Source organism: Vulpes lagopus, chromosome 11 (genome assembly GCF_018345385.1).
Source record: "Vulpes lagopus strain Blue_001 chromosome 11, ASM1834538v1, whole genome shotgun sequence".
Classification (NCBI taxonomy): domain Eukaryota; kingdom Metazoa; phylum Chordata; class Mammalia; order Carnivora; family Canidae; genus Vulpes; species Vulpes lagopus.
The window spans coordinates 61,138,985-61,148,396 of NC_054834.1; positions in this window are offsets into that span (position 1 = coordinate 61,138,985).

Genomic DNA, 9,412 nt, shown 5'->3' on the forward strand with positions numbered 1-9,412 from the left:
TCCACCCGCATCATGTTCCGACTGTTGCTTGTGTGCCTGTGAGCTCCCTGAGTTCAGTGACCACGTCTTCTGCATTCCCAGCATCTAGGTCTGAAGACATGCTTTCTTAATGAATTAATCAGTGTTTGGCAGACAATAGCCAGGTATGTGAGAAAGATAGGAGAAATTAATCACAGACGAAATCAATAGACATTTCCTGCACATGATAGGCACAGTGCCAGACCAGTACGCTTCATTTGCAAGACTCCGTTCTTGTCATGAAAGGTCCTTATAATTTGGTGAAGAAGACAATATTTTGACACAATGAAATTAAATAGCAGTAAGGTTTAAATAATAGTTAAAAGAGCAATAAAAGAAAATCAGGGCCTGTGATCGGTTTGTCCAGTTATGTGAGTGGCCATCCTTATGGGGAAGTGCAGGCCGGGGATTGAAGTCTCAGACAAGCACTGGCAGCCAACCTAGGAAAGGGAGTCTGAGTGATAATGATAATGTCAATCCCAGGCAGCTTCATTCCTGAAGGAGAAAAACCGGTCTGGCCAGTGGCAATTCCAAGTGTGTCACGTAGCTGGTTTGTTTTCTTAATTTACTCTATGAAATGGTTTTCTCTAATGGCATGCCATTGACGAAATGCGCCATAATGTCTCCATCCATCACCTCCAAATGCTTTTGCATGCATCGGTTGTTGACTTGTTTTCTCCCGTTCAGCACATAAATGAGAGGAATGATTTATCCAAGGCCACCAGTTACTCTTCTGTGGAATCTGAAATAGCTCTCTGGAGAAATACTGCCCTGAGCACATGTTTCTTTATACTGTTCTCGACTTGTCTTGGAGGGTGACTTTGGCCTGAGCTGCACTGATGTCCCTCTGACCAGTGTTTCCTGGGAAGCCGGTCAAGGTGTCCACTGTGGTCTGTGACTCAGATGAAAGGGCTTGCATTCCTGTGGTGTGACCACTAGGGTTGCATTATGAGGTATGGAAGCCAGGGCTTTGGCCTTTGAAGCGATGTGTGGACATTTGGACAAACAATGATTCTTCCATGAGTTCTCTTGAACTCACTCTTACCAGGAAGAGAAAAGATATTGCATGCACGAGTGCAGTTCCTTCCTTCTTTCAATTTGCCCCACTTCCTTGAACTCCCCATGAGGGAGACATTTGGCCTTTAACCCCTCAGTTTTGCATAGCTTAGCAGATCAGAAATGGAAGATAAATAGGAACATCAAGATAATTCTTACCTGCTGAAGGTTCCTTGAAAGAAGGCGGAGTCTTGCATTTCCTAAGTAAGCTCTAGTACTGACACAAACACCAGAAGGGGACCACTTCACAAGGTTTTTGTCTTATTAGATGATGACAATAATGATAAGATAAAGATAATACAACACAGTACTCCCATCTAGCATTATTAAATGGTGGTGAGATTTGAAACTCTATGTTTATCTTCCTAATTCTTAACTCAAAAAGTTGAAAAATACAACTTGGAGGGTTTCGCCTGAGAAATTTGTTTAAATATACTTTATAGAAATAAGAAAAGTGATACTTATCACAACTTTGTTTCTGCATTAAAGTATCTCTTGTGAAAGAATGTGTGTGTATGTGTCTGTCAGTCTGTCTGTGTCTTCTTCAACAATACTGTGTCCCATGTATAACAAATTAACCCTTTTCCTTGATTGGTTATATTTCTGGTTACCAGTCTGGCCAGTGGCAATTCCAAGTGTGTCACGTAGCTGGTTTTGAAATAAGAATGGAATTGGAATAAGCTGGAATTGAAATAAGATGTACAGAAGGATAAGAACTTCCTTACATTGTTTTCTTAAGGACTAAATAACCAAAATAAAAAATCGGGAGCTAATCATAAGATTGCTAGTTGCGATGGGAGCAATATGTTGGTTCCACATCTTAAGAGTGGAATCCACGTGTCCTGAAAAGATTGAGAAACTATGGTAGATGGGCATTATATTTCTCTTGCGTTCACATACAACAGATCATCTTCCCAAGGAAGGATCAAGTCTATGGATACAGCATCCAGGAATTGCAATAACGTTATTTGAGTTCAGAGATTGTGCAGAGAAATTTACTCTAGAAACGTCAAGTGGGGGTAGGGGAATGGGATAAGGAAAGAGAAAGCAAGAGGTCTAAATCCAAACCTGAATGAACCTTTTGATTTCCCAGGCTAAGAGGTGTGACTTGTGAATATCTTTTGATCACTTGCTTTCTCTAAACTATGAATTGATATATTTATCTTCTCTGATGTTAGGACGCCCTTGAACAGAAGGGGCAAGTGAGTTGGTTGCCTGGCTGTTTCATTAATATGAAGTCCACTGGCTTTTGTAGGGGCCCAGGAGATCTGGACCTCTCATCACTTCTATACGTGATGGGTTTTTCCAGCACAATCAACACTGTGGCGCATGGAAAACTGTTTCGTGAGGATGTTACTCTTACAGAAGACTTTTCCCAAGAAATAAATTATGTATCTCTGGTGAAGTGACAATATGTGGGCTATTCCAGCTATACTTGTGGATTCAGCAGTATCCCATTTATTGATATGAATATTTATATCCATGCCAGTAGTGCTGCGGTTGTTGGTAGCATTTGCAGTGAATAGCTTGACTGGGATGCTGAGGACATCACCTACTGTTTGGAAAGCTCAGCATTCTCAAAGCTATTTAAAGAACCCCTTCATCACCACCACTTTGGACCGATGTTAAAAGTAATTCAATAGAGCCAATCTCCTTTCATTACCACTCCCCGCCCCCCAAAATAATTATAGCTGGCCTAGAGGCATTCTGGAGGGAGATGTATGTTGGTCCTTTTTGTTCTTTTATGTAGTTCTCTCTCATCTGAAAGTTTTGTAAAATTGAAATTGCCATTCTCCAGTTGAATCCACTTACAGTTCACTTAGTTACAAAATGTTTCTACTACTCACCTGAAATCAAAGAAATTCTGTTTTAGTCTTCATTCCTAGAATGAGCTTTGGAGGTGGAGTGGCACACCCAATATATATCTTTTTGTTTTGTTTTTTTTAATATTTACTTACTTATTTATTTATTTATTAGAGAGAAAGAGGCAGAGACACAGGCAGAGGGAGAAGCAGGCTCTATGCAGGGAGCCCGACGTGGGACTTGATCCCGGGTCTCCAGGATCACGCCCTGGGCTGAAGGTGGCACTAAACCGCTAAGCCACCAGGGCTGCCCTTTTTGGGTCTTTTTAATGGCCAGTAACATGTACCTGAGGGATAGTAAGTTAGGTCAGGGAAGCAAATCCGTACCTTTACACTCATGCACCCAGTTACTAATATTTATCATGTGGCCGCTCTGCATCAGGCACTCTGTTTAGCATAAGATTCAGTCTAGAATTGGGCCAGAGAAGCTCCAACCAAAGCCTTAACCACATGGTCTAACCTGCATCAGAGCAAATGAGCCTGTTTCCTCCAAGTAATGTGTATGAAAATCAGTGGTACTACAACATTTTCTCCACTTGCTGTCCGATAACTCACGGTCTCAATCTTTTGTAGTAGTATTTGCAGACCAGGGCTTATATTTCATAAGTTTTATTTTGGGGCCATGACATGTGTAAAAAGGAAAATGTATCCGTATATTCATTTAGGAAAGTTTGATGACAAATATGTTTTATTGGAAAAAGGAATGAATACAAAATAATTGGCCTTTGGACCTAGTTAGAAGAGCATGTCTATACCAGAGAGATCTGGCTAATATTAAATCTCAGAAATTAAAGTTTCAGGCCTTTTAAACTTTTAGTGTTTGGATGATATGTCTTAAAACAGGCTAATGAATGCACTCTTTATTCTTCAAGGATTTAGAACTTCTCTGGCTAATATTAACATTGGTATCAACAAAGTCATGTTGAAAGGGATGCTCAAATAATGAAGAATGGAATATCTCTCCCATGGGCCAGGACCTTAACTGTTTTAAAGCTTTGGGACAATTCCTGAATTCTCCTACTGTTTCCTTTTTCTTCCAAGTAAGACTGCCTCCTTTTTCTTCCAAGTAAGTCAGTCAAAAACTTTCTCTCCGCAAATACGTTCTCTAATTACAAATAAGGAATTAACTACAAACTCAAGACTTTAAGTGTTTCTTCAGAACAGTGCTGAGTTTCAAGACTATTTGTGAGGCTGAGATAAATTCTCAGAATTTATTTATTTATTTATTTTTATTTCAGAAACTTTCTGTCTGTTTTTTTAAAAGCAATTATCTTAAAGGTTAGAGATTATGGCCATAATTTGATATCCACAATTTATAATCTTTAGCTGGTAGCTCAACCATCTCTTTTTTTTTTTTTTTTTGAGACTCTACTGAGGTCTTCATTGCAAATGAAGCCTCTCTAATCTTCACCCATTGTCCATTTACACATGAGTAAATATGTTAAACTGTTCGTAAAATGATAAAATAATTCTGAAGATAAATGCAAAATGACTTTTACAAAGACAAGAAACAGTACATTACATTCTACTCTGAGTAATGTCTGCCAGCATTCCAGAGGCCAGAGATTTGATAAAACAGCAATTTAAAGGATGGGGAGAAATGATTCCATACTGAAAAATTCCAGTTCCTTGGGTTGGGAGTCTAATTTTGGAGGAAAGGCAAAGCACAAGATTTTTTCTTACCTTTGTAATTCGGCAGTTCTTAAGCTAATAAATTAGAGGAAGTGGTTAGTTTGAGACATGGAGAAAATTGGATACAGCATGAAAAATTAACAACAGTGTTAATGAGAAAGTGCCTTATAAGTCCTGTGCTTGAATTTAATATGCAGAGTGATTAGGTCTTCATAAAGTTGTTTATTATTTTAAAAAAAAAGTATTTGATCTCTTTTTAATGTTTCCAGATCCTGCCAAGGTCAAAGAAGACAATCTTTGCTTTGTCACATTATGTTCTGGTATAAGGGTTGATAGTTTAATGAAATTGTTATAGAAGAGCCAGCAGCCAGTGTACATCAGACTTGTGTGTGTCACTGGGAGAGCATCTTTCACAAACAATTAGCTCTTTATAAGACATATGATAGTCCTCAAATTTATCACATATGTCCCATGCCTCCTGAATAAAAATACCATTTGCAACCAACCAAAATTAATCTGGGTCCAACTGAAGAGAAGAACGTCAACCCCTTAGTTCTTTGTGGGAAGTTAACTCTCTCAAGTCTGATGCGTACCATTTTATGCTTTTTAGTTGATAGATCTTTACCCACTTGTACTTCCAAAGAGCTATTTCTGATACTAAAGAAAGTTTAATACATCTCTCTTGTCCAAGTGATATTTGATTCCCAGGAACCAAAATTCACTCCAGTTCACTTCAAAAAAAGCAGGGGGTGGGGGGTGGCTGCAGTTTAAAGGGAGAGATATAATAAATACAAGAAACAAGCAAACCTAGGGAGGGAACAAACCAAGAATCTCCAGGCATCTCAGTAGTAGTTGTTCATGGATCTTTTATCTGGTGCTTAAAGAAAATACTACCTGATCAGCTTCTTCCTAATCAATGAACTGGCATCCCAGGTTATGTGTCTACCCCTGATCTAATCAGCAGTAGCCAGGGTCACATAAGACCTAGAACTACCTCTTTGGCAAATGAGTGGAATAGGTTGAATTTAAGTCAAAGAAGTTGTGTTAAAAGGGGACAAGCATTCATTATTCTTGTCCAAAGCCCCATACAATTTCAACCCTAGCACCTTAAAATAACTCATTGGTATGACCACGGAGAGTGGTTGAAAGAATATAAGTGAATTGAGGCAAATCTCTCTCTACTACTAAAGGGGGGTGGGGGAGCTACAATAATTTATAGCCTTTGAAGTGCTGATATGAATCATAGTACCATGTTTACCTCTAAGGATAATGATTTATTAAGAAATCCCTAGCCCAGTTTTCCTTGTTTCCTACAAAATGGAGAAATGGAGTGGTCAAACTCAAGGAATGAATTGTGCAAGCAAAGCTAAGAAGCATCTCTTGAAAAATGTTTGGCCCTGTCCCCAATAAAGATCCATAATAGGTGGATTTTTAGTTTCATGGTTAAGCTAGGTCACAAGGCATATGGTTGAAAAGATGAACCTGAGATGATAATAATGGTGGTGAATAGCTCATACTTTTAGTATCATATTTGGAACATGGGATTTGGGGTCAGACAGATTTGATTTCAGGACAGGATTCTATCACTCACTAGCTGAGAGGTTTTGATCAGATTCCATAATCTCTTTGAGCCTCAGTTCCCTCATCATTAAAATGAAAGTGATGGGGTGTCTAGATGGCCCAGTTGGTAAAGCATCTGACTCTTGATCTCAGCTCAGTTCCTCATCTCAGGGGTGTGAGTGTGGGCCCTGTGTTGGGCTCCATGCTGGGCGTGGAGCCTACTTAAAAATAAATAAAAATAAAATAGAATAGAATAAAATGAGAGTCATAACAGTACTGATCTCGTAGGATTATTGAGAGAAAATGGATGCAAAGAGCTTAGCATGGTGCCTGACACATGTGCTACCATTATCAAATCATTTATTAGACCTTTTATATATTCCAATGGTTGATTTATGACTTCTCTCCCTTGTACTTTTCTACACTCCTTAAATTCACTTTGCATGTGCTTGTGTAACTATTTTAAATTAAAAAATAAGCTAACAAAAAATAGCATTCAACTAGTGATTGAGATGGAGATAATTGTACCCTGGGCACTGAAATCGAAATGTTAACAAAGAAAAAAATGAAAGCTGATCAGATGTAGGAAGTTGTGACTCCGAGTTTGCAAGTAAACCTGAGATTTCCTTCAATAAATTTGATTTCCTCCTCTGTCTCCTTGTGTTGTTGCGCTGAAATCCAGAATTAGAAAGCACATATTTAAGACTAGCTCTGCGAAGCAAACCACCAGCCACTTGCAAGACATAAATTTATAGCACCCATAAAATGTATAGTTATGTACAAGCATAAGGAATAAGCAGTCTAGGGGATAAGAAATTTAATAAAAAAGTGCAGATACATGCAGCCAGCTGCTAAAAGCTGAAATAGGAATATTCTCAGCAGTGGGTATGTGCTGCCATCGAATGCTTAAATCAGTACAGGTAGGGCATTCAAAAGGCTTCTAAGGGGTCAAGTTGCTCCAGGTATTTTGCAAGGTTATATTGTCTGTGAGTGAATGATTTTGCTCAGGGGAGTCAGAGGACAGAGTACTCTGTTAGTCCCCAAGGGGTCTTATCTGTTGTGACTCGCAAAAACCCCAAGTAGGAAGATGGGTCAGAGATCTGAAATCTAAGCCTTGCTGGAATGCGTTGATCCTTAGAAGTAAGCGTCTCAGTATGATAAATATGAACTCCTCAAGCCGGTTAGGGAATGGAAATTTAAGAACCAGTTAGGTCAAAGATCAGGAAATTTATGACGATTATCTGCGGTTACAGTGTAGAGTGTTTGAGGATGGTTTAAGCCAAAGAGTCCAGTGCCTGTAAATCTTGAGAGTGATATTAATACCTCTGTGAGCATGTGTGTACAACGTTTCTGAAAAGATTAATTGCAAAGGCCAGTTCCCAGGAAAGACAAGCAGGTAATTGGCATTTAATTAATGAGAATAAGTTATATTAAATTAAAGACTTAGAATCCTTGATTATTTATCTTCCTGTAGCCACTGTGACAATCTACTCTTAGATTATTAACTCGGCACTGTTTTCCAAGAGGCCAAACTAAACCTTCTGCTCAGACTGTATAAATAATATGTTTGCATCTCAACCATGAGAACAAAATAACTTTTGGGAAATCACAGAGGATTTTTTTTAACATAAATGATTTCTCTTGAAATTCTTTTGAAATTAAATCCAGCAGAGGATCTAAGGTATTCTCAGGCATATTCCATACCTCCAGAATCCAGAAGAGCTGACATGAACTATTGTTAGTAGAAAGGTTGGGAGCTTGAGGGTCAGTCTGACCTGAGGTTAAGTCCTGGTTCGGCCTCATATTAACTACATAGCCTTGGGTATGTTATTAAAATTCTCTCGGGATCCCTGGGTGGCGCAGCGGTTTGGCGCCTGCCTTTGGCCGGGGGCGCGATCCTGGAGACCCAAGATCGAATCCCACATCGGGCTCCCGGGGCATGGAGCCTGCACCCTCTGCCTGTGTCTCTGCCTCTCTCTCTCTCTCTCTCTCTCTCTCTCTCTCTCTGACTATCATAAATAAATAAAAAAATTTTAAAAAAATAAAATAATAAAAATTCTCTGAGGTTCAGTTCTTATCTTTAGAAATAGTAAATAATACCCACCTGAAACGTATTGTTTAAAAAATTAAATACAGTAAATTTCCATAGTCAACTCTATCACCTACACAGTGCTCAATAAAAGATTTTTCTCTTTACTTTCTCCTTTTGTAGCACAAGATGACAGCAGTTAGAAAATTAGTCTGTAACAAAGTTGTAGAACTCATCCTATTTGAATTTAACAATTCCTATAGTGTTAACATTAATCAAGACAGTGTGGTTCTGGTGAAGGGATAGATATTACTCCAATGGAATAGAATAGAAAGTTCAAAATAGTACCATATGGTATGACCAATTTTTTTTAAAGGTACCAAGGCAATTCAATGAAGAGACACAGGTCTTTTCAACAAATAGAGTTAGAACAACTAAACTTGCAAAATAAAATACAATGCAAAAATAAATAAACCTAGACCTGAATCTCATAGATTGTATAAAAATTAACTCAAATGAATCATTCATCTAATTGTAAGACATATGTGAAGCTTTCAGAAGAAAATAGAAAATATTTTGTGACCTGGAATTATGCAAAGTTCTTAGATATGACCTCAAAAGCATAATAGATAAAGAAAAGAAGGTAAGTTGTACTCTATTAAGAAACTTATGCTCTGTTAAAATGAAAAGACAAGTTACAGGCTGCAAGAAAATACGTGCAAATCACATTATGTCTTATAGGCTAGAATATATTTTTTTAAAGTCTTAAAACTCAATCACATTGAAAATGGTAAAAGACTTAAATAGACACTTTACCAAAGAGGAGATGTGGATGCCATATAAACACAAGAAAAGATGTTCAACATCATTAGCCATTAGGGAAATGAGATACAAATAATTTGTGCTTGCAAATTAAAACCACCACGTATTACCACTGCTACCATTAAATGGCAAAGGGAGGGAAGGAGGAAGGAAAGATGAAGAAGGAAGGAAGGAAGAAGAAAAGGAAGGGGGGAATCTGAGAATTCCAAGTGTTAATGAGAATATAGAGCAACTAGAATTCTAATGAATTATGACTAGGAATGCAAAATACAGTGACTTGGAAAATAATTTATTGTTTCCTATGAAATTAAATATGCATTGATCATAAGGCCTAGCAGTCTCACTCCTGGGTATTTACACTAGAGCTCTGATAACTTAGGTTTACACAGAAACCTGTACACCATTGCTTATACCGTCTCCTTTCATAATCACC